Source organism: Perognathus longimembris, chromosome 3 (genome assembly GCF_023159225.1).
Source record: "Perognathus longimembris pacificus isolate PPM17 chromosome 3, ASM2315922v1, whole genome shotgun sequence".
NCBI lineage: Eukaryota > Metazoa > Chordata > Mammalia > Rodentia > Heteromyidae > Perognathus > Perognathus longimembris.
In genome coordinates this window covers 105686070-105713363 of record NC_063163.1, presented here as the reverse complement: position 1 = coordinate 105713363, position 27294 = coordinate 105686070, and positions in this window count along the sequence as shown.

Genomic DNA, 27294 nt, shown 5'->3' with positions numbered 1-27294 from the left:
TTATATACTTAAGGTATTTTTGCTATACAAATCTTGGGAGGCATTTGCCTCTAATGGGGATGAGACACTTGTTTAATCTATTTTACCTTTTTTTTTTTTCATTTTTAAGATGGCTTTCTTGCTCTTCCTCACACACCTGTTCCTGTGATTCTCATCCATGAACAAGAAATTGCCATCTTAAAAGTGCATGACTTTGGGAAAACACATATATTACAATTCTACCAAACACCCACAAACACACTTATATTCCTTCAAATGTATTCACATCACATCCACGTTCTAGAAATAAAAGGTTTGTTTTTGTGAGTCATGATGACCTGAAGTTTTGGACTGATAATTTTTACAAAATGCTAGAATGAATGCAGCCACGTTCCTCCACAAGCCCAGTGAGAACACGGCCCAGATGTTTGTCAGACACAGCTGATGGCTGGTTTTAGATGCTGTATTTACTGATTCCAAAGCTTGTTCCCTTTTCTATAGCTCCTCTTGAGCAAGGGCGGTGAACTCAAATCCAATAATCACTGGGCTTTGTTACTGTGGCTGCAGTCTTTCAAGAATAATAGAGGCCCCTCCATGATGATCAAGGCTTCAAAGAGGAATCAATTTTCTAATTTGGCTGGCTGAAAATACATGAAAGAATTCCAGGAAGAGTACTATCTTGGGACATGGGGATCTTGTATGCTGTTCTGTGTTTGTTATTGTTGTTGTTTGGTTTCTTTAAATTCTTTTCTATTTTTAACCTCTGATACTCAATGGCAGGTTGCAGGAACTTGATATAAAGAGTTGGGAGACTTTGGGATTTGACGTATATGATGTTGACTAGCTCATATCAATTCTGTTTCTTATTTTCCTCCTTATTAAAATAGGGACGACTCTAATATATAGGTATTCCTTTTCTGTTCAGTTGTAAGCAGTAGAAAAAATTTTGCACCCCCCTCCCACAACTCAAGCTATCACTGATATTAAGAAGATAAAGTTCACCATGAATGTCTTCTCTTTAGTCCAAGCCTGGAGGAATTGAGTTCTATTTCCTATTGTGTCCAAAAGTCTGGTTTCAGTCCAGCATAAGAAAGAAAAGCTGACATTCAGCTCTTGAGGGCTAAGGAAATGGAGATTAAGAACAGCCTAGGCACCAGGATAACACAAATATAGTCCTCTTGGTATTTGTTATAATCAATCCTTCCCTCCCTTCCCTTTCTCTCTCCTTCTCTTTTTCTCCCCTCCCTCTCTCCCTTCCTTTTTCTCCTCCCCTCTCTGCTTACTTATTTACTTTTTGTGGTATACTGTTTTTCACTTGCGTGATTTGCTTACTTGTCTGACACACTATAATTTAATCCACAACTCCAGTTCTACTTCGTGATGATTATCTCTTGGTGATGGAGTCTCATCAAGTCTTCTGTTCAGACTGGCTTCAAATCTCAGTCCTCTGTTCTTTTACCTCCTGAAGAGCTAGGATTATAGATGTGAATTACCAGGTCATGGCTACTCTGTGTGATATTTTCATTGTTTCCCACCTGTGATTTTCTGAGTATGCAACAGAACAAGAAGAAAAACTCAATCCTCCTTGGCGAGGGCGAGGAGAATTCTTTCAGCATGTATAGTCAAATAGAAAGAACTAGCCTAAACAGATCTAGCATATGGATATTAATTAGATAAAAGTCTTTTAAATAAAACATGGCATCCAAAGTAATGTGTGCATATAGCACATAGGTACCAATAATTTAAGAATAAGAAAACAAGAATAGAAAAAGAAAAACAAAGATGTACACTAGTTAGCTGTAGGTGGTCTTCACATGTAAGACACAGAAAATTTATGAGTAGCTCAAGACAATGGCAGTTTGCCTAAATAGATGCCTCCTGTGGGTCATCCCCAAATTACACAGAACCACTAAGAAAGGTGGCTGGGGGGGGGGGGGCAGGGCTGGGTAAATATACCAATTACAAGACCTAGAAGGAGAAAAATAACTTTCCCTATCTTCCCAAGTCTCTAACTGGGGCAGACTTCCAAAACAAAAGATTAACTAGAATAAACAAAGAAGCTTTTTGAGATTGGGGGTGGGGGGTAGGGAGGGAACCATTCTATAAGCACGGTAGCTCTGGAGGTAATAGCTCTAGTCCTTATCTTAAGTAGTAAGTTAATCACAAGAAAAAAAAAAAAAAAAAAAGGAGCCCTAGGCCTCCAAAAGGTGCTTAAGTAAGGCTGGAAACATTGAGATGAGCAAGTACACTGAGCCTACTCTAACTCTGTTCTTGAGCCCGGCTGCTTCCCAGGACAGTCTGCTGTCTTTTGGCAGGAAGGGAAGAGTCAGGCAGGTAAAACTTATTCCCTAGAATCTGGTTTCTGCCAGCAGCCACAGAAGAAAAACAAAAACACCCCTCCCCACCCCCGCATTTCAGCTGTCTTCAGCCCAACAATTCTCAATACTATATGAGAAAATATTTTGATTTCCTTTCAACACCAATAGTATATGGGGAAAAGAAGAGAATAAAACTCCACCAAACTTCAGTGGACAATTACAGTACTTGTACTACTACCTAAAGGGCTGTAAGCCAGGGTGCTGTTTATAAGGGTTGCCAAAAGGAGACCTTGCAATTCAGGGAGAAGAGGGTTCATTGGAAGAACCGAAGCACCGGCCAGATGTGGGTGTGCACAGTGTGAACTAACGGTGGACAGAGATTATATAGGAGTTGTAACTGGAGCTGAGGCGCAAGTGACTTCAGAGCCTGGGGAACCTCCTACTGCCCCAGGTGCATCAGTCACCTGGGTTACAGGAGTTAGGAGGGCAAAGGGCAGAAAGAACAAAGGGAGGGGGTCTTGGAGCTGTTTCCCTAAACAGAAAAGAGAAGGGGCCATTTTTCCCAGAAGTACCTAGCAGTGTAGGAACAAACCCAGAACAACAAATAATGACACCAACAACATGCACTGCTCCTGGGCAGGAGATGAGGTTCTTACAAACTAAACTGTCAAAGGAGAATGCCCTAAGGATGAAAATATTCCAAGTGGGGTTTTCTGCCTGAAAACGCTGACATCACAGTTTTAGGAATATATGGTTATAGACAGATTTCAAATGACCTTATTTCTACAGGAGGAGAAAGAAAAAGAGGGAAAAGGTCTCTGCTGGAAATTAATCGCAAGAAGATATTCTAGAATCTTCAACAACAGCAACTACAAACACATCGTGGGCCCCACAGAGCCTTCTGTGACACAAGAGGAACAAAAATCTAGGAAAAGTCACTGATGCTTGCAAGCTGTAGTGTTAGCAGAAAACATCAAGGAAGCAGGTGCCTCACTAGAAGGATAAGTGAAATGAGAGTCAAATCTCCTATGCTCTTTTTTGTCAGTCATGGGGCTTGAGCTCAGGGTCTGGGTACTGTCCCTGAGTTCTTTTGCTCAAGGCTAGTGCTCTACCACTTTGAGCCATAGCGCTATCTCCAGTTTTTTGGTGATTAATTGGACTTTCCTGCCAGCACTGGCTTTGAGCTGTGGTCCTCAGATCTCAGCCTCCTAAGCAGCCTCCTAAACATGAGCTACCCGCACCTTTTCTTTTACACTCTTAGAACATCTTTTTATCCATCCATTAACAAAGAAATCCCCAATATGAAGGTAGAAAGAAAAATGCAATTCAATATTACAAGCAAAACACATTCAAACAAACATGTGGAAATATGAACAAGTACTTTGAATAAGGAATTCAATATTAAAAACAGATGTGGATTTAAACAAATTCTAAGATGAAATCAAAATGACTGTTGAATTCAAGGAATACATTTTTAAAGAACTAATATTACTGTAGATAAGGTGAATAAATGACTAGATAAAAAGTTGCTAAGTGGGACTAAAGAGAGGAAGGAAAATTAAAATAGATCAGCAATAGGTAAAAAGGATTAGAGACGAAGAGTTAGAATGCAAGTAAAAAAGGAAGGCTATTAGTTTATCTGGAGCCCCATGGTAGTTAAGCAAAACAACAGAATAAACGAATGTTTTAAATCATAATCTGAGGAAATATCGTGGAAACAATCTAAATCTACATTATCAAGGGATCAGTGGAGTACCTGGAGAAAATCATCCATAAAACTCTATTCGAGACATTTCAAAGTAAAAAGAAAAGTTCAAAGATGAAGAAAAAAAAATGTCTCAAGGCTTCAAGGCAGAAATACCAAATAACTTGCAAGCAAAATAAGAAATTACACTGCTGTGAAACTTCTAACATTAAAACAACAACAGAATCTTCACGGAAACCATTCGTTCTGGTAAGAAATATCAGAGGAAACTAAACTGTGGACACAAATATGATGAGAAATGTGGTGATATTTAGAAAGTCTAAAACTAATCATCTGCAGGTTGCTCTTAGTTATAAAAGTAAGATTGGAACCTTAATGCATTTTTTTCTCTATGCACGTGGTTATGCGTGGCATCCCCTACAATGGGCTAATGGAATGTTGCTGCAGAATTGCAGATTCCAGGCAATGCTCACTGTCCCCTCCCCACTGAGGTCTCAGTCTGTGGCATTTCCATTCCTCACCCACATGAGTAACACGAATCACATTATGAGCTCACATCAGGCAGCCCACACTGAAGCATATTCTTACAAAACACCTGTCCAGTTTTCTTTAAAAACTTCCTGCTTCTGAAAGAAAATGACAAGTCTAAAAATCAAATTTGTCCTTGAGGCAAGGAAAATAGTAGGCCTAGATTGAACTCTGAACTAAACAAAGAACATTGTACTAATTGATAAAAATTAATAATATAGTTAGATTAGGCAATAGTATCTCAACAATAATAGTTTCATGACTATTTTGTGCATATACCAATAATGGGGCTTGAACTCAAGGCCTGGGCCATGAGTTGGCTTTGTCACTCAAGATTGATGCTCTCATCATTTGAGCCACAGCTCTACTTCAGCTTTCTGGTGACTGTTTGGAGCTAAGAGTCTCCAGACTTTCTTATCTAGGCTGGCTTCAAACTGAGATCCTCAGATCTCAGCCTTTTGAATAGCTAGGGTTACAAAAGAGCACCTGCCCCAGGTTCAAAAGCCCATGTATCCTAGTAACTAATCTATTAGGGAAGGCAGCACTCCCATGACCCAGCGCCTCTTACGAAGCTCCAACTGCTAACACTGTTTATTGGAGATTTAGTTTCCAGCACACTGGGACAGTTAGGGGCAATTTTTTTTAACATAAGGAACAGTGCTGTGACATACAAACTGAACCACACAAAAAAAAATCTAATCTAATATTCCAGGAAATACTTTATTTACAAGATCATAAAGAAAATAAGGTAATTATCAGATGTTTCATTTAACTAGTCCATGTGATCCAAATGCAGTAAACACACATCACGTATACAAATCTATTCACACATTTACACCCAGGTGCTCACACACAGACCAACACCACATGCTACAGGATGACATTTGATAGTACAAACCTAGAATCAATCAATGTACTTTTGTGAAAAGCACAGTAAGCAAACCATCTTACTCATCCCCAATAGCTTTCATAATTTTCCAAAAATGTGAAGATAGTTTACAAAACCAGTAACAATTTTACTTAAAGTCCATCCAGTAATTTCAATGTAATTTTATCTTATTTGTGACAGAGGTAAAAAGTCCATTTGTTAAATGGGCCTATCTTCCTGTAACTTTTTTGGGGGGAGGGGGGAGGTTCATTTCCAATACCATAAATAGCTGAGAAGGGCGTAAAGCCAAATCATAGATTTAGAATTTGAATCTATAATCTGGGTTTTAGGTTCCTGGTTTTCCCATTAAGTAACTTGGTGACTTTTACCAGGTTCCTTTGCTAATCTAAGCTTCAACTCCAGTGCATACCATTCTGCACAACGTATATTTTTTTTTTTTTTTTTTTTTTTTTTGGCCAGTCCTGGGCCTTGGACTCAGGGCCTGAGCACTGTCCCTGGCTTCTTCCCGCTCAAGGCTAGCACTCTGCCACTTGAGCCACAGCGCCGCTTCTGGCCGTTTTCTGTATATGTGGTGCTGGGGAATCGAACCTAGGGCCTCGTGTATCCGAGGCAGGCACTCTTGCCACTAGGCTATATCCCCAGCCCCACAACGTATATTTTTGATCTCCATAAAATGTGAATCAATCAGCTGGGTACCAGTGGCTCAAGCCTGTAATTCTAGATACTCAGGAGTTTGAGATCTGAGAATCATAGTTCAAAGACAACTCAAGCAGGAAAATTCAGGAGAATATTATCTCAAGTTTGCATCAAAAAGCCAGAAGTGGAGCTGTAGCCCAAATGGTAAGAATACCTTGAGTGAAAAAACTACAGGACAGCATGCATCTAGGTGCTGAGTTCAGGCTCCAGTACCTGCACATATACACACAGAAAAAAAAGTGAACTTGAAAATTCTTTTCCAACCTATGAATCCTATTTCTATGTATGTTTTCATTAGGAAATTAATCAAACTCTAAAGTTAAGCTGATTCATATAAATAACTATAGAAATTCAGTTAAGTCAAAATATCAGTCTTTTTACTCTTCCTATTTATTAAGCCTTAGTATGAATTTTTGACAGAAGCTGGTCAGGATGATGGTATTCCTATGATTGAAGTGTTTTGTATATATGCATACTTTGATGAAATTTCTCCTATTACTGAAACTTGCCCATAATGAAAATAAACCTAGACTTTGTTTTCATTTACTCTCTACCTTGAACAAGCCATCAGAAAGTAGCTTCTTTATATTTGAATTAACAAATAATTCTGTTTATTTCTCTGCTTTTATAACCTGTGGCTTTCTGTTGCTTCTCAAGCAATTTAAAACAAACTTAGTAGCTTAATACAAATGTTTTGCCTTCCAGCTCTGGAGATTTGAAATCTACCTGAACTAAAAGTCAAGAGTTTTCAGTCATGTGTTCCTTTAGGAGGCTCCAGGACAGAATCAACTCCATGTCTTTTTCTAGAAACTACCCACATTCCTTGAGTCACTTCTCAGTCCTGCAAGTTCTCCTTGGAGGGTGGAGTCCACAGGGCTGGGGATGTCTAGCTTTCCTCCTCCACTGGTGAGTACAACAGACCCACTCCTGATCACTTACCCAACCATCCCCACAGGGTCCCCTTTTGTTATATAATATCACACCTACACAGGGACCAGGTTTAGAACAGGGACATCTCTTGGAGTACATTGCTCTTCCTGCCACCCATCCACATGTGAATTTTATGCGACCTTAAATATCAAGTCTGCAATTTTTTTTTTCCAGATTTCAGCTTGCATGTTTCACAAGATGAGCACTGGATAAACATCAGTTCCATCCTTACACCTTGGATGAAGCAGCTCAAACAGGCTGTGTGGTAGATGTACATCAAGACAGAGACACACTAGGCCCTTTATTCTCCACATATCATCCTTACTTGACACACATACACATAACACACACACACACACACACACACACACACACACACACACACCATCTTTGTTTCTGTGTACATTTTCTGCCAACGATATCATTTTAGAATCGGGTTCCCAAGCAGCCTACTCATTTATCCTTTCCAGACAGTTCCTCCGAGGGAAAGCCCGGTACAAATCACATTGATGGGGTCAGCGCACCCAGGTGAGTACAAATAACAGTGAAAGCCCACGTTTTCTCCTTGGTTTTATTCCTATTTAATGCTTGCCACAAACACTTTAAAAAATATTTGAATCCATTGTGTCTCTATTTATTGTGTTCATACCTTCAGGTGCTATTACAGAGTATAATTTTAAAATTCTGGAAAAAAAAAAAACCACACTCAAATTAAATGAAAACCTATTTGGGGAGAACTTTAGAGGTCAGATCACTCTGCCCCTCCTGTGGGCAGGATGAACACCAACTCCCTTTTTGATGAGCTGTTTATTATCTGTTCCACACACAGTGTCTGAAAAGAAATAATCCAGTAACTAGAACAAACAGATTACTTTAGCAGAAAAAAATAAGGAAAATAATTTTTTTTCTTTAAAATTAAAACAAACCAACAACCAAACCTACTTGGACTCCCCAGCTACCAACCATCCGGGACTTTTTCATTCCATGGAGTTGGAAGCCACACCATCAACAGTCATCAGAGTGAACGGAAAAATCAAGGCATACCGTTTATTTGATCAGTATTTCATGTGTGTTTGCTGTGAAACTTAGTGTCCCAGAGAGACTCGGCATTCTCTGACCTGATACTCTAGCAGCATGGGCCCAACAGCAAGCGTGCTCCCAACAGCAAGCATGCTCCATCTCTGTTACTTTGGTTTGAGAAAACCAATTTTACCAGAAAATCTAGGACTGCCAGTTGTAAAGTCCTATCTTATCTTCATAAACAGTGCTTTTTAACCCTATGGTTGCCACTGTTTATCATTGTTTCTTTGTCTGCTCATGTATATGCTCAACAAACTTGTTCATTCATTGTCTACTAAGTATAAAGATAATAGATGCTGGGGGAAAAATTAGGAAAGCTAACATTTTCCTCTAAACGCAGGGCTTTTAAGCTTTGTGCCTAGATACCATTCCATGCAATCCATTTTACATTGAGATCTACATACAAACACTAATAAAATGGGAACAGAAGCATGGAAACTGGTATCAATACTGAGTTTAAAGCATTTTTATCATTTTATCTTCTCTTTGTGGTTGTTTAGGGAATTTTGTTTGATTAGTATGCTGTTGTCTTTGCTTTTTCACAGTCTTACAAGGTAGCCCAGGCTGGTATGCAAATCCAGACATTCCTGTATCACTCACCCAAGTGCTGTGATTACAGGCCTACACTACCATGCCCACCCTTCTGTTGTCTTACTTTTTGTTGGCTTGTTTTCCTTTCCATCCCTATCTTGTCTTCTATTTAGAAAAATGGTGGGTAAGACCTATTTAATGTGACTGACAGTTTGCTCTAGAAACATGCTACTACCATGGCTACAACCATACTCTAAGAATAAAAATTATCAGGAACATTTTCTACATGCTCATTAGAATCACAGGATTGTGGGCTTCCCCACGCTCTAGGCAGATGGACTTCAAATCTGCTTTTCAACAAGATCCCCAAACAATTCATACTCATTATGAATGAATGTTCCCCAACATTTAGGAAACAATGTTCTAATACTCATTATGTGTGCATGACTTATCCCAACACGAATTTTGAAAGAAAAAGGTAAATCCACATACATATTTACATTGATATGCAATAGTTTTCTTCATAAGCAGCAAAGGATATGATTTTGTATTTTAAATATCACTATTTTTAAATGGAAGCTCTTCTATATCGCTCTCATGAAATTTAATACAATAGAGCTTTGATAATCCATGATTACCCATGTACAAAAATATATAAACTAACCCTTCTCTGTTAGTCAAAATTCACATTATTTCTTTTCATTACTGAAATCATACCTTCCATCATCTTCTCCAAAGTATGAACTCAAATTTAATAGTTTCATGTCAGATAATTTTTATCACTGTATCAAAAGTCTTCACTGTAAAAATATTTATACACACATCTACTTGTTAAAACTTCCTGCTGGATCTAATTACACTGTGGTTGATCAAGTAGAATTAATGTATCACAAAATTTAACAAGTCATTATCAAGTACACCAAGTTCTTTTGGGAACATTCAAGGTACTAAGGAAACGATTATTTAGCCCCAAAGATATTTTACATTATACCTGGTTCATGCAGAGAGCTGCTGAGGAATCAGATGGAGAAAAAAGTGTTACCTTTCTTTTCTTAAATCTGAATGAGCTACATTGGGGTGAAAGGATAGTGACACAACAATAAAAACAAAACTATAATTCGTTCAGAGTAAAATCAAGTATACAAAAAAAATTGAGAATATATAACTTAATTCTCCCAATACCATCCATCCCATTTAGAAAGTCTTTCCAGCTTAGCACATAAGGACATGGCAGTTGGAGGACCAGTACAGTAGTAAGAGGGCCAAACCAAACATAAGTAGCTGTTGTAATACACACATATGTAATGTGTATATGGCTCACACGAGCCACAAACACCTCCGTGGGGAAAGGAGGACCTCCAGAGGAGAAGATAAACTTTGTGCAGGATGGCAGAATAACCATCATGAATATAGCTACAAAGAAATAAATGTGAAATTCATGAGAGAAAGTGGGGTTAGGGCCAGGTTGCAAGGCGCCTCAGTTGAACTCGTTGGGCAGTATTTGCAGAGCAATAAATCTCTTTAAAACAGGGGTAGGAGAAACAGATTTGAAAAATTAGGGGTCACATGGGCTGGGTTTTCTTCAATGATGTGTGTTAAGGAGTTTCCAACCTAATGCTGACAAATACCTGGGAAGTAAGAAGTATTTCCAAGACAATCAATACCTTGACAATCAATACCTTGTAGTTTTCTACAGAGATGCACTTTTAAGATTCAGTGGAGAGAAAATAATTTGGAAGCCCCTGGTTTGTATGCTCACATGGATGGTTGGCAAGGACTGGGAAAGGGAGCCTGTCAATCAACAAAGATGCCTTATAAGGCGGTTGTCTAAACATTTCCCTTGCCTCTAAAAGGGAAATCACTCTTACAGCATGGGCAAGAAGGGGAATGAACAGGACAAGGAAAAGGAAAAGGAAAAAGACATTCAGCTTCTGAAGAACACAAATGAAAGAGATCTATCTATGTTCTCTCTGCAAAGGATCTTTCTTTAGGCAAATCCAATGTTTAAAAAAATCTAGGTTTATATGAAGGCTAAATTTGGAAACTAATTATTCATTTTTAAAGGACTCACAGTAGGACATAAGTCAATAGAAAACTCTACAGCATATTTAAAATAGAATTCAATTCACATGCAACACTCTAGAAGTTGTTCCATTATACCAAACAAGGTCATCTTAGTCCACTCTTTAATTGCCATGCCAAGAAGACAATGCCATGAAAACTGGTCTGAAGTTGGATTTATGGCTCTGAGTTCCTACATTGCAAAGCAAGAACACGTACTTTTTAAATGCATGAACTTCTAACATTAGTACGATGTAACTATGCTGGCTGGGCACAACTTTTTGGATATAGAGTAAATACTTGGTCCACAAAACAGGTGCTTCATAAGGGCTCTGACTCCATCCAATGAAAGATCACTCCTGGAAGGTACATTGCAAACCCATCTAATCCTAGCTTCTTTGTAATTTGAACGTGATTCTGGCAAGGAGAGAAAAAGAATCATCAGCAGAAGAGGAATAGTTGTGTCATCATAATGGTAAACATATTGAGTCACACTGAATTACAAATGAAAGAAACCCAATGCAAAACAGCTTTAGTAAGAAAGGAAAACTTATTTGCCTATGCAAGAAAAGGTGTAATGGTAAAGGAATTCAAGAACAGTTGGATACAGATCACTCAAAAAGTGAAAGTGAAGGTCACTTGAGGATCTGCCCCTTCCATCTCATGAATGGACTTCATTTTTAGGCAGTGTTTTATGGATGATGACAAAGACATCTACCAGAAAGTCTTCAGGAAACATTTTTACTATTAGGTTCACAAGACTGTGAGAAATATCCTGGTTTTTCTGAGGAATAATGTGACTCCCCCTAAGGGAAAAAAATTCCCATTCATTATTATCTCAAGCCACAGGCATATTGCATACATTTCAAATTGTGCACAACTGCAATTACTTGAAGAATCCTGAGAAGTTTCTTGAGAAGCTGGACTGCCTGGGGAAGTTATTCAGTATTCTTACAAGGCCTGTCTTTACATCCCCTTACATTAGGATGTCATGACCACCACCCAGCCTGTCATTTGATTTGTAAAAAAAAATCACAGGAACTAAGAAGCACTGTGTTTTCACTAGTGTGAAAATGCTAAGAGCATCAATTTCAAAGAATGGTTGGGCAGCCCTGGGAAACACACATGCATAATATTGTTCAGAAATAAAAAGGGATTGTTTTCTCCTTAAACAATTGGGAAGATACAGGAAAGCATTTCCCAGAAGCAAATAATTTATCTCCAAGTGGAGACACTTTAAGAATGTGAATAGGAGTAATTAAGCTTTTGGAAAATGAGGAGCTTGATTCAGAATCCTGAGTAAACCAGGATATATATATATATATATATATATATATATATATATATATACATATATATATATATATATATTCCACTCTAGCGGCATTAGGCAGAGTTGGGTTTCATGTTCATTTCCAAACAAATCAGTAACAAGGGAATGGGGGCAATGTCTGGCTTGGTCTAATAGTGTTGGAGATTCATCTTGGCCTTAAGGGGGGAAGGGCAAGGAGAGGGCTCCCAAGATGCTGCCCTTCCCCCAGCCCTGGGGCAGTGTGGAAGTGAGCCACACCTATCTCCTTCTGGGTCCAGAACCAAAAGGGGTAGCTTTGAGACCATCCCCCACCTTGCGCCAGCGAGCATGTGTGCTCCCTTTTCGCGCGGGCTTTGCCCACAGGGCGGTACTATGGGAAGTGACGTCCCATGAGGGAGGTCCTTGGGAGCTGCTCTTGGATGGACAAGCTCGCCAGCCTATCGCAGCTCATGCGCAATTCTCATCATCACTACTATATTACTGTGAGTCCCTCCGGATTAAATTGGATTGCTCTCCAAAGCGTCTCCGAGATCCGTCTGCACCTGGCTTTCTTGGTGGGTAAGGAGGGAGGAAAAGGGGATCTCATTCGGCCACGTGCACCTTAGGCTAGCCCGTGTCCCTCGCTCCACCTTGGCCACCTGCTGGTCAGGTGCCCAGGGGAGAGGGTGAAAAGGGGAGCACTGATAAGGGAGTAAGCTTAGCATCCCCGCACCAGGGGAGGTAAATCTAGCCCGGCATAATAGTGTTTTGCCGCTTATATAGGAGTAGGGCTAGATTTTCCACCTCTGGACCCTTGGGGAGTACAGCCATGCACAGGCTGGAAAGGTAGTCCAGAAGGTAGTGTGGGTCTTAGCTGGGAGTGGCTGCCAATCCTTGCACCCCTCTCCATCCCTCTCCAGCCTCATCCTAGCTGCTCTTTTGAGTCCATTTACTCACTGGAGTACCAGGTGCTATACCCACCTTGACTTGTCTCTTGCTTTTCTTCTGCCTTGCTTATTATAGCTACCACTCATCCATTATCTGCCTGATGCTTCACTATCACAAAGGAACATATAACTTACAGTTTAACAAAGTAAATTCCAGAAAGCTGAAATACGTGTTTCCAGGAAGGATGGGGGAGCAGGTGAATGGAGAAAAGAAGGGTAGGCAAATACAGTCATAATATTCAATGGACATACGTGAAAATAAAACCAAGCAACTTGAGGGGACAGGTGGTGTGGGGAGAATAATGCAAGCAGTAACTCAATATGTATTGGGCTTACAAACTGATATGTTCAATCAAAGTCTCTTTGTGCAAGTACTTAAGGGTAATAAAAAATTATAATGAAGGAAAAACTTGTAAAAATTCTTTAATCTTTATCTTTTAACCTTCCAATTCCCAACCTCCATCTGCATTGTGGAGTGTGTCTCTCCTCCATCTCCTTTAGGAACTTCTGTTTGTGCATTTTCTATTGTATATGTTTCTGTGTGTATATGTGTACATGTGCCAATATAAGGGCTTGGACTTGGGGTCTTGAGCTATTGATCCTTTTTTTTTTTTCATTTATGTCTCCAGGCTAGCATTTTGCTGATCCATTAGAGATGGGATTACATGGAGTTTTCTTTCCCTGTAGCCTGTATCCTGTAGCCTTTCCCTGTATCCTCAGATTTTTGCCTCCTAAGTAGCTAATATTATGGGCATGAACTACTGGCACATGTGCACTTTCCACTTTGTAGGGCTAGCTTCCATGTTGACCTATCCTTAAATTGGAATGGAGTGGACAGGAGCAGAAATGATTTACTTCATCTTTAAATCCTTGGGGCCTAGCATAGGGTGGAGCAGCTGACAAACTAATAAAAAATGAATTTACTTTAAAAGTAAGCAAATATATCTTAACTCCAGCAAGACAGGTTTGTTTTCCAGCAAGACAGGAAGGACCCTGTAAGAGAAAATAAAATTTGGATACCAGAGTCCTAACTCATAGTGTCTACCCTTCCCAATCCAAATTAAGAAATTCTCAGCTAAGTAGCAATCTGAGCTCCTGGGACTTAGAGGGAGAAAGGAGCAGGGCTAACTGCTGAAAAGCATCTGGGGTTGGGTGAGACATCCCTATTATTAGGGTGTAATTAACAGCTTTCTTCTCAGAGACATTAATTTATTTTGTCATTAAATTAGTTAGAATTAAACAGGCCTTTAAATCACTGCTGGTTGCTTGAAAGAAAGATGTGTTTTTAAATGTAAAGTCAAGCAAAATTTCCCACTAGTTTTCTGCCCCTGGAGGCCAAGAAGAGAGAGGCTGTTTCCTGCAGACAGATGGCCCTGGCTTTCCTGAGACCAGGTTGAAGCAACAGAGGATTTTAGATACAACCATTGTGGGTAGTACTCCAGTGTATGTAAGACCAGCAGAAACTGACAATGGACCAGCTCTCAAAGGTACATGGGTCTGCACCATGATAATGGTGTCTCTGTGTGTGTGCATGAATGCATGTGCATGCATGCCCACGCATGTGTATACACCATGCACACACCAAACCTGAACTTGAACTGAGGACAGTCTGGGTGCTGTCTATGAGCTTCTTTATTTGTTGTTGTTCCTACAGCTGGCACTCTACTGCTTGAACCACAGCTCTTACGTCAGTCTTTTTTGAGTGACTAACTGGAAGTAAGTGTCTTATGGACTTTCCTGCCTGTACTAGCTTTGAACCACGATCCTCAGATCTCAGCTTCCTAAGTAGCTAGGGTTATAGGCATGAGCCACTGGTAACTGGCATCATACTATTTTATATTTTATTTTTTTTATTTGATAAAATGAGACAACAAGTTCTATAAAGGGTTATTAAGAAATTTAACTATGTATAAATGCCAAGAGCTTATTTGCATTCTCAAATAGCACAATTGAAATTCCTCCCCCTATCTACTCCCCAACTACATGGTTATATTTTCTTTCTTTCTCTCTTTCTTCCTTTCTCTTTCTTTCCTTCTTTTCTTCTTTCTATCTCTCTTCCTCGCCCTCTCCCCCTTCCCTTCCTTCCTGCAGATCTAGAGTTTAAACTTGGAGTTTCATGCTTGCTAGAAAGGCACTCTACCACTGAACTCAAGCTCTTTTTGCTCTGGTTATTTTAAAAGAAAGTCTCACTTGTTGCCTGGGCTAGCCTGTACTATGATTCTCCTATACATGCTTTCGGCTACACCTGGGATGACCAAGTGGTCATGATCACTTGTCATCCCTGATTTTTCTGCTGGGGAATCTAGTGAATTATTTTTATCTAAGGTTTATCTGGAACTTTGATTCTCTGAGTATCAGCCTCACAAGTAGCTAGGATACAGGCATGATCACCTGGCCTACATCATCGATTCTTTCTTTCTTTTTATTAAAAAAATTTATTGTTATTGTAAAGGTGATGTACAGAGAGGATGATATTTCATAAGCCAGGTAGTAAGTACATTTTGGGGTGTTTTCTTCCAGTTTTCCCCTCTCATCCCTGCCCACAGTTGTATTGTTCATTTTCAATATAGTGTCTACTGAGTACCTCTGCTGCATTTGTTCACCTTTCTTTCCTCAATTTTTTTGTCCCTCTCTTACTTCCCCAAAGACAAATAAAGGAACAAACAAGGCAAAAAGAGAAGAAAAGAAGAACCTCTTGCTTCCATTTCCTTGAGTTCATTTCCACATCATAGGTTCGTAATATGTCTTTTCCATCTAATTTGCCTACATACTTTCCTTTCCCCTTTTCTCAGCTTTTGTAACATCTGTGCTCCCCTCTGTTCACTCTGCTCATCCCATTTCTATGCCTTCTGCTGTTTTCCTTCAAATAATATCTGAATCCACCATTACCCAGGAACCTCCAATTGGCATGTTAATCTATTTTTCCTTTCCCTGTGGAGATCAATGAAGAAAAAAGGCCAGCACATAGCATATGCATGTGCTTATATTAGAAACTATACATTATGCATCTAGCTTTTATTGCATCTAGAGATTTGCTGTCCCCTCTTCACCCACCCCCCCCCCCCCCCCCCCCCCCCCGCCAATAATGCAAATTTGTAATAGAACCAATTGACTTGCAATCTGAACTCTGAAAGGTGAGGCTCTTTTTGAATTATGGCCTAGAGGCTCTTGGAATTTTAAGTATTTAAAGACAGTAGGGGCTGTCTTTGCACTTCTATGACCTCCAGGTTCTGTGAGTCAGTGGTATTCTTCTATGAAGAGAAAAAGCACCTAGCTCTCTGAATGAAGTAATGGCCCAAAAGGAGCTCAATATCTTTGTATCCATGAGTCAAAGTACCAGGGCTTGAGCTGAGGTACCTCCTCGTTTTTTTGTTTGTTTGTTTGTTGTTGTTGTTTTATGGCACCTCAATTTCAGAATGACAAAGGCAAATATTGGTTTGCGTCTGGGCTTTTCCAAGGACAATAATGGGAAAATGGATTGCATCAAGAGGGTCTCTGGCTTAACATTGAGGCTGGATCACTTCAGCTACTGTGACCAAATGGGTAGTTGGTCTGCTACAGATTCCCAATTTGGGTGTCTTTGATGAAGCACTATTAACCTTGAAGCAAAACCATGAGTAAAAATAAAACATGGATTCTGATAAGACTTTTTTTCTGCCTAACTGATATTTACCAGAGTAAAGTTAACCTGCGATTGAACCACTTTGAGTGATGTTGACAGGGGCACTGAGTGCTTCTTCCCTTGATCTCACAGAACAAACATTGAAAGTTGCATTAGTAGTTTTTTTCTTGTTCCTTTAATTAAGACTACAGACAGCAGCATCAAGTTCAAAAAACCAAAATGAATGCACGGATGAATTGCTCTTTAATTGAGATGTCTAAGAAAGTTTGGGAGGCTGAAGCTTAAAATCCATACCTAAAGTTATCCTGGGATTCTCCATGGTTCATAGTCTTTAAAAAATATAAAGTCAATAAAATGTAAGCTGAGAAAAAAAACAAACCTAAAACAATACTTATTTTTTACTTCTTTACATATTGTCCATGTCCAGAGGCCAGCCCTAATGGGTTTCTGTGTATTCATCTCTGCTTGCATTTGGAAGGTATGTACATAATCTATGCCTTACTTAAGATAGCAGTTCTAAGCAGGAATGTTCTGCATCTGTAGAGGGCAAACACCTTCATGAAAATAATTGAATTTAAACATTCTATGTATCTATAACCAGTAAATGAGCAAAAATTAGGCCCAAAAGGCACAGAGTATTAAAAAAAAAGTCTCATACCCATTCCTAGCCCAAACACAATGGTTTGTACCCACTAACTGTGTCCTCAGTTTTTGTAATAGGTTCCTTCTCTGTGTAGATCTTAGAGTTCTCCAAACTGTGACAAGTGTCATTGAACTTGAGCTTCTTATCTCTCAACCCTTGTTAACTTCCAAAGAGCAAGAAGTCTGAATTGATATATACATGGGAGGGCACTTCATGCTGCCTGAAACTTTTATAGTCCTGAACAGATGTGGGGTACTGGAGGAGCAGCTGTCCCTATTCTTGTGTTCTTGTTATAATTTGTACTTATTTTTCAGAGTGAAGAGAACCAATCAATGGAAGTTTCCTGGGGGAGGGAGGTGACATGTGATCTAATTTAAAGCTTTGGATAACAAGGATGGCCCTATTACTCAAACTTCATCACAAAGCCAGAAAGGCTCCTGGGGTCCCATTTACCCTGTTTCTACCTGGCATAACTCTATCCATTTAATGAGGTATTAAATCTAGGTACAAAGCATACTCTCTTCTTTGCTTACTCTTATCTCATCCTACGATCCCAGCTTGGTTGGGTTGTTGAAATTTACTTTCATTTATAAAACATCTTTATGAAGGAAGAAGAAAAAAGTGGTGTAGCAAACTCCACTTTCCCCCAAAGACATGGAGAATCCCATTTAAGTGGAATCATGCAAACATCAAAAAAGAGTTGGGTGATGTTTATTTCTATAACTGAAATGCCAAGGGGAATGTTGGAGAGGAAATGTTCAGAAACTTCCTTCTACATATAATTTTGTGGTGTCTCTGTCACCTCAATGATTCCTAACAAATAACTACCATGTACCATGTACCATGTATCTAACTTATACAGAAAATACTGATGGTCAAAAGTAACCAAAATCTGTGCTAGTTCCTACCTAATAGGGAGTTTATCTTAATTAGTTCAAACTGAGTTTCATGTTTATATGTATTTTAAGGTTTATTAGGCTTACCTTTGCAAACTTTTTTTAAAACTGTAATAAAACTAACATATTCAAACATGTTATAATCCAATTTTTTAACATACTGGTAGAGATTCAAGTCCTAAATTTGTTCTGCCAAACTACCATGGCTTGGAGCAATCCTTGGCAAAACACTTTGTCTTGCATCTTAGTTCAAATAATTGAACTTTTCATAAATGTGTCATTGATTAGGAGAGGTGTGGCTTCACACTGATCTTTTTAATTAAGCTTCTAAGAGCAAAATGACACATTTTTTAAATGCCAGATGCACCTAGCCTAGTCTCTGCTAGATCCATGCACTTAAGGAACAACATGTTGTCTGGTGATAATTTAGCACTCTAAAAGTAAGAATTTGTCATCAGTTTTGTATTTATTTTTCATTTTTAATCTTCTATAAGGTTGATCTATTTTGCTTATGCCTGTAGAAAAATTTTCAGAAAACAAAATAATTTCTTTTTGGATTTCATAAATAACTGAATTTACTAGATTGTCTTGATAAGTGTAAATATTTGACATGGATGACCAAATTATCTAATTTTTACCTCCAATGATATTAAATATTAAAAAGTACTTAATGTCTCCCTTAACAATTGTGCTGGTAAGGGGTTACATAATTTATTCACTGACATTCTCCAAATTCAGTAATTCAAGTATTTACTAAGCATAATTATTAGCTCTTATCTAAACAAATGTTAGCACTATTTTGTTTTGAAACTTTTGATTAACTTTTAATAAAGGTTATTGTGTCAGAGAGCAGTCAAGGAAAAATAAATATTACTTATAAATTCTTATTAGTATATATTACAGGATTCCTTGTACTAGGCAAACAAAACAAAATGTGGAATGAATTATGTTCTTATTTTAACACAATATAATATAGTTACTATTTCACATAACAACAGGCACCTTGGTCTCTTTGGATACTGTATCTAAATTTTAAGTTTTTAAGCCTTCTGAAATAATGCTAAAAGAATGAATCTAGTAGATAGGATATGAAATCCTTATTGATGTTTAAATGTTTCATGTTAGATTATGCTTGACCTTTTTAATGAATGTGTTGTAGAGTCCAAATGTTGACAAAGGTAACGATGACTTATGTTCCTAGAAAAAAAACATATATTTTTTTTTTTAAAAAAAGGAAAAATGGAATGGTCAACTTTATCTCCCATTATTATTATTATTTTTTTTTATTTTTTGGCCAGTCTTGGGGCTTGGACTCAGGGCCTGAGCACTGTCCCTGGCTTTTTTTTTTTTTTTTTTTTTTTTGCTCAAGGCTAGCACTCTGCCACTTGAGCCACAGCACCACTTCTGGCCATTTTCTGTATATGTGGTGCTGGGGAATTGAACCCAGGGCTTCATGTATGCAAGGCAATCTTGCCACTAGGCCATATCCCCAGCCCCTTAGAAGTTAAGAAGAAGTTAAGAAGAATCATATGTGTGGAAATGTAGTGATGGAATCCCACTTTCTATACTAAATGTAAGTTAATAAAATTGCTATAAAAATTAAATCTATCTGGGGAAAAGGTAGGAAAAACCTAGTATTAGCTGGGGAAAGACACTAGTAACAGTAAAGAGATAGATGTGAGATAAATACTGAAAATAAATGTTTATTTCATACTAATAATTATGTCCAGAGTAGTTATTTCTAAGCTTCTGGTAAGCACTTTGGTCCCAGGAACATTGAGGAGGCATACTTTTCCTGTTTTGTTCTTGTTTTTGTTTTTTCCCATTGAGCACACTAAAAATGAGTTTTGTATATAAAACTACCATACAGGAACTCCAAAAGATTGAGCAAAGAAGGCACACTGTGCAGAAATTGTGAGCCCTGAGAAACAACACACTGATGAATTGCTGGGCTTTCTGCTTGACATCCTAACTTTCCGGATATGAGATAAGGAAATTGGCAGCCCAGAAATGCCAACAGGCACAGACAAGACCAAAACCAAATTGAAGGCTTAATCTCTCCAGCCAAGAACAAGTAAATGGGCACCTTGGTCAAACAGAAACATCCTGGACTAAAGCCAGTGGAGAGGGACAACCATCACTGGAGCAGCTGCAGCTTCTCCACCAGCCATCTAATAAAGATGGTGCACAGTACCTAGATATTTAGCCAGAGCCCCACAAGGAAGCCACTCGCCCACAATAACAAAGGAGAGCACAAAAGTGTGGAGAATACTACTGCATCCAATAGGAAATAAGATTCCACTTTCTGTCCCTTGATGTGACCCCTGTATTACGATTTCTACAATAATAACAGTAACAAAGCCACCACCCAGGTAGCTTCCATGGGCCCATGTATGGGAACAGAATCTCCACACAGCTGAAATTTAGAATCCATTGCCCAAGGCGTGAAGAAAGTCCTCTCATCCAATGTAAGTACCAAATTCAAATTGTGCTTTTGTAAACAAGCAATGATCACATGGGCACTAAAATTAAAATACATAATACTAAGTACAATCATTTGAAAGTGAATGAGGCCAGGTACTATGGTTTACATCTGTAATCCTGGCTGCTTAGGAGGTAGTTATCAGAAGTATCTCTGTTTGAGGCCAAACTGGGCAAAAATTTAGGGAGACCCTACCTCTACGAAAAGCTGGGTATCCTAGCACACACCTATAGGATGCTAGGATTATCCAAGAAGCATACAGAGGATTTGCATTCTGAAAACTACAAAGTATTAGTGAAAGAGCTAAACAGAATGATGTAACATGGCTATCAATGGCAAATAAGATAGTATAAAATGTGATTTTTTCAAGTTTATATATAAATTTATAATTATTCTGATAAAATTCCCATTATGGATTTTAGTAGGCACAGAAAAAAAATCCCAAAATCTATATGGCGATACAAGTGATAATAAACTAAGAATTTTGAGAAGGAATGTAAAATGGAAGCGACTGAGAATCTGATTTCAAGATTTAATTGACGCTGTACATCAGTTTGAAAAGAAAAAGAAAAAAAAGACTTAATTGAGCTACAGTAATAAAGGCCTGTGTGAATTTGCTAGATGCACAAATATATAGACTCAAGGCACAGAATAGACAACCTAGAAACTAACCCAAACTATTTACAATTGATTTTGGGTAAAAACGAAAACTTATGTAGAGGAGAAAAGCTAGTCTTCCAACAAATGGAGATGTGTAGTTTGTATGTTTCAGTGAATTTCTCGACTTGATGTAAGTTATCAAAGCATTAAGGGAGAGTGTATCATGGCATGGCCTAAAGTTCTTTTGGTGTCTGCAGTTTCTGTAATGCTATTTCTTCTTTCACTCAAGATATCGATCATTTGTCCTATCACTGGTTTTCTCTATTGTCTATTTTTCTGTTATATTAATACTTGTTTTATTTTCATTATGTCTGTGGTGATACATTTTTGTATCAACTTTGTCAACCCATAGTCAAACTGTTTTTTTATATTTCTGTGAAGGAATTACATTGAATGAGATTGGCATTAAAATCAGTAGATACTGAATTAGGCAAACTGTCCCCCCCCCCCCACATTATGCAGGCGGGCCCTGCAGGGTCAGAAGAAAACACACACTGACTTCTTGAAAGCCAAGAGGAATTTTGCCAGCAGACACCCCGCATCTCTTCCTTGGTGCTCTAGTTTGCCTATATGCCATGCGGATTTTTAATCCAGCTCAGACTTGTGATGGTTCAAGTTATGCAAGTTTGACTTCATGATGCTGCGAAAGCACTATGCATTGAAGAGAACCCCTACACTGACTCGGAACTTTGACCTTGTCCAGGGAATAGGATCCTCTCTGGGAATGCCTAGTGGCGGTTGTGCACTGCAGCTCCCAGTCAACCCCTGAATCATGGGGTACTCTACAATGCGCTAGCTGTCACATCAGAAGGGGAGGCGTGTTCCATACTTAGGATACTTCCAATGAATGATGGACGTATGGAGACACACTCTTGTTAATTGAGACCATCTGCACATACCTTCTGTCTCTCCCTCCTTTCACACCCTGTCTACCTTGGTAACTCTGAATTTCTGTTACTGCCTTTCCAGCCCCATGAGATTGCTGAACTCTCTGCTGATTTCTTTACTTCTTAGTGGCTGAACTCCTCAGACTTTTGCTCTGTGTTGTTTTAGAACTGGCAACATTTCCAGGAGAGAAGCAGGTGGCAAATGTCAGATCCACCTCAGGGAGCTTCCTTTCTCTCTGCAATGTCTTTCCTGTTATCCTGGGGACGGAAGTTCCTCTATACTTATAAATGGTGCATTTCCTAGGCTATTTTTGGACAGAAGCAAGACACTGCTTCAGAGCCAAACACTCATGTTTTCAGTCTACATCACCTGTTCCATAAACCTGTGCAGCAGACAGCGTTACCCTCAGTGTAATACATGAGAGTGCAGTGGTGCTCAGCATGACTAGGGTGTTATACAGATAGAGTGTTCCTGGATTTCAAACCTGGCTCTGTCTGGCTACAGTGCCCGGCTCTGTGCCACATTGACTCTTAGAAAAACAGAGCTATGTACGCCCTTACCCAGTAGGTAATGGGGAGTATGTACAAAGACAAGAATTAAAACAAATACCTGCTAAGTATTCAAGTTACACTGTAACATTTAATCAAATTATCACTCCTTTCCAATTTAACAGTGCTGTTCAACTCATTTTACAGATGAGAAAATTCATGCTCTGAAAGTTAAATTATAACATCAATGTGATACTTGCCTGAGTAGCATCCTGGAAGAAAAAAGCCCTACTGTTTTCAATGTTGATAAATGTAAAGCTTTTCAGCTATTGTTTTCATAAAAGATCTGTATCATTCTATATAAAGCATAACTTTGTTAGTAAAATATATTAGATATAAATTTTGCACAGCAGCTTGAAGTGTTGTTTTTATTACCTTTTTCTGTATTTGAGAATATGTTTTGAACTCAGGCATACACAAGTTGATGTACTGTTCTTGACTGAAATAATGGTTCTTCAAGGCCTACAATATGCTTCATATTTTAAACTTCTAATGACAATATTTTCTTTAAAAAGCCACAAACCTTTGATTCTGAGAAAATTCTAGCTGCAATCCTATCAATGGGTAGTCAGTGAGGGAGAAAACTTGCATATGTCTTCACAAGTCCTGAAAACCTTTATTTTCCTTTTCTTACTTTTTTCCAGTTGTCCTTGATTTTTATCTACCAAAGTTCCTAATTCTTCACTTAATTTTTTTATATATTCCCATGAAGAGGATATCATATTACTGGGATGTAGTTTAATGACAAAATATTTGCAAGGCCCTGTATTCAATTGCCAATAAAAGACACACACACACACACACACACACACACACGCACAGAGAGAGAGAGAGGAGAGAAATTATAGTCTATAGTCTCTACCTTATCCTAATTCTTTATTCTAGCAGGTAAAAATGAAATTTTTCTCTACAAATGAAAACATTCATAAACATTTATTGAGTCCCTAATAGATGTCAAGCAGGCTGTTAAGTGTTCATGATAAAAGAGGGTTCTTGAATACAAGAGGCTTATATTGTAATTGAATCGACACTTAAAATCTCTATACATAATTTAATATACAATAAGATATATAGCTATATGGATATTAAATCTGTGTTATTTTAAGCCACTATTTATAAAACAGCAAATCAGATAAATTTAAAGATAGAATATATTAGTGTCTTATAGCTACCATAACAAATGACTACAAATTTCGTGGCCTAAAATAAAACAAATTTATTAGCTAACTGTCTTGAAGACCATAGTATGAGTTATGCCTTGCTTGGCTAAAATTGAGGTATTGTAAGAGCTATATCCATTCTTGAGGCTTTGGGAGATTGTGCTAGTCAGATCCCTGTCACTGTGACAGAATACCTGACATCATGAACTTATAAGGAGGTAACATTCATTTTCTGTTCATAATTTCAGCCCATGCTAACATGGCTCTATTCATGTGGATGTGAGTTGGCACCGTTGTTCAGGGAATGAGTGTGTATCAGAGGAGGCCTGGGCATCATGATGGCCAGGAAGCAGAGAGACAGACAAAGACAGAGGGAAAGATACAGAGAGAAAGGCAGACAGACAGAGACACTGGGAGACAACGGTGTGGGAGGGGCCAAGGTCCTACAATTCTCTTCAGGAGCATGCACCAATAACCTAACTTCATTCTACTAGGCCCCACCTCCTCCTATTGAGGGCTAAGCCTTTAACACACAAGCCTTTGAGGAACTCTCCCACCCCTTTTGTAAACATTTTTACTCTTTACAGAGAGTGTCTGAGGAATGAAGGTGAAGTTCCAATGGCAGAGGGCCTGCCTAGCAAGCACAAAGTTCTGAGTTCAATCCACAGTACCACCGAAAGAAACAAACAAAATGAGATTGCAAAATTCTTTGACATATCATCCTTCATCTTTCAAATCAGTAACAGAGTTCATTCAAATCTCTTTCTGACTCTTAGGCCTGCTTTCTGCATCCTGTCTCCTCTCACTCTTGCTTCCTACTTATATGAACTTGGAATAACACTGTCCCACTGGGTTCACACAGGTAAACTAATAAAATCCCTTCTTTCCAAAATAGTTAACAGAATCATGTGTGAAAATAGGCTTTTGCCACATAAGGTACTATCGTTACCAAGTCTATGGATTAAGATAAGAATATCTTTGGAGTGGGGTAACAGGGGGGCTACACTGACTTTCCATACACATAAAAGAAACACACAGAGATGATATCTGGGATGGTGAGGAGTGTCCTTCTGAACCACTATAATACAGGCAAAAGAATTGAAATAGATAACTACAGAACTCTAGCTGTGAGAAAAGCAGTCCTTTCTATCAAAGGGTGTCACTGTGTTAACTATTTCAGCTCAAGGTTCTTCTAAGTTCTTGCTAATCTCCACTAGTCAGTGAAACTTGCAGACCAAGAAGACTTGTTCAGACTTGCTGGGCAAGATATAAATGCTAATTTATACCCTCTTGCCTCTGCATTCCAATTCTAGGCAGTCACAAGCAGACTGTGAAGCTGAGCTCAGTCAATCCCAGTAGAAGGGCAGGGCCTTCTGAATTGGGGATAAAAGGGGAACCATGTGTTCATCTCTTGTGTCATTGTATACCCTGGTTCAGAAGTAAACTTTGCCTTGCTAGTTCCTTGAGTTGGTGTCCTTATTCCTACAAGACATCCCAATATTAGGAGGCATTTCTAACATAGCCAAGTAACTATTGAAAAACATCTATTCCAGGAAACAATAATAATAATCTTGATAAAGCCGTAAAGTTTGAGTTTGGAAGCACACCCATTTCCCCCTTCTTTCCCAGCCTTTTCCAGCTCAGCCATGGAGGTTGAAGCCAAAAGTCAGCAACACTGAAGTCAGAGAAGGAATCTGATAGCATTCGGAACTCCTTTAAAAATCCCCAGAGCACTGTCTATATGTTATCACACTTGAAGCTTCCTGAGAAATCAGAATGTGGTAGTTACTTGATCTGACTCAAAGCACAGCTCAGGTGTGTATATTGGGGGAATTGAGGGGGAGTGGAATTCACCCTTGGGGCATCACAAAGCTCCTGTTAAATCTCAGCTCCCTAAAGTTTGTTACTCCCTGGCCAGGGGACTTCAAACAGAAAATCTGGAGACCTAAACAAACATAGGGACTTCTAAATAGCTCCAACACATTCCTGGAGATCTAAAAGTGGGCCTGAGCTTCTTGGCATGCTAAGGAAAGATCTAGAAAAGGAGAAAAGAGTCACTCACCTCATGTTTACCTTGAGGCCATGTAACGCAAAAGGGAAAGGAAATTTCTCTCAACTTTCCAAGTTGTGTCTTTTTTCAAACAGAACCAAAGAAAAGACACACAGACAGGAATTTGAAGGAAATCTTATAATCATTGTCATTCAACTCTGAGAATGTAAGTATGAATCCTAAGAAATCAGGCTTAAAAAATAAAATGAGAACTCAATGTAATTCTTTAGAAAGGCAAAAATAAACACAATAAACAAAATAAACACTAGGAAAGGGGTCCTCAAAAAGGGAGGAGTAAGGTCAAAGGGAGAGGATTAAACTGAAGAGAAGGGAAGAATATCATCAAAAATTCCATGTACATCCTACAGAACTTAAGAAAAGCAAGAGGAGAGGTGAGGTGGGAGGGATGAGTGAGAATGTTGAAAACGTTGACACCAATCAAGATACACTGTGTTAATGAACTGATTTGTTGAATGGCACCTCCTTTGTACAACTACTTAAAGATAACAGGCCAATCACCAGGGGAAAAGGAAGCCAGATGCCCAGGTGGCTCACATTCAAGATCTAAAGATAGAGTTTCAGAGCCAACCAGGGCCGATAAATCTGCAAAACTCTGATCTCCAATTAATCAGCAAGAAGTTAGAGGTAGATGAAGTGGTAAAGTTCCAGCCATGAACGAAAAAGCAAAAAAAAAAAGGCCCTGCATTCAAGCCCTAGTACTGTAGAAAGGTGGAAGAGAGGGAGGGAGGGAGGGAGGGGAGAGAGAGAGAGAGAGAGAGAGAGAGAGAGAGAGAGAGAGAGAGAGAGAGAGAGAGAGAGAGAGAGAGAGAAGAAGAAGAAGGAGGAGGAGGAGGAGGAGGAGGAGGAGGAGGAGGAGGAGGAGGGGGAGGGGGAGGAGGAGGAGGAGGAGGAGGAGGATTATTAAGTGACACAAATGTTCTTTTAATGTGGTGATAAAATGTTTGAAGTTTATTCTAAAGATCAAGAATTTAATGGAACGGCTAGCAAAGGAATCACATAACACCACTGTTTTGTTATTGCTCTTCAGAAGAATTAATACAACAAAACTGAAGGCATAAACTTTGGGACATTCAACTATATCCATTTCAATCCTTATTTTTGCCACATAGATCATAATTATTTTAGAAGATATGCATTTTCTTGCTGTATGTACTAGAAGAACTTGAGGATGTAGATTAATTTTTATACATATGATGATGTGTATAGGTTTATATTAACTCACAATGGTTTACTTCTGCCTTGTAGTCAATATTAGTACCTTTTGTATCAGAGAATAATTTCAATAACAAGTGATATGATTTAGAAACTCACGACTTAAAAAAATAAGGATATTTATCTCATATGGTAATGGGTTTAGGGGTAAATTTGG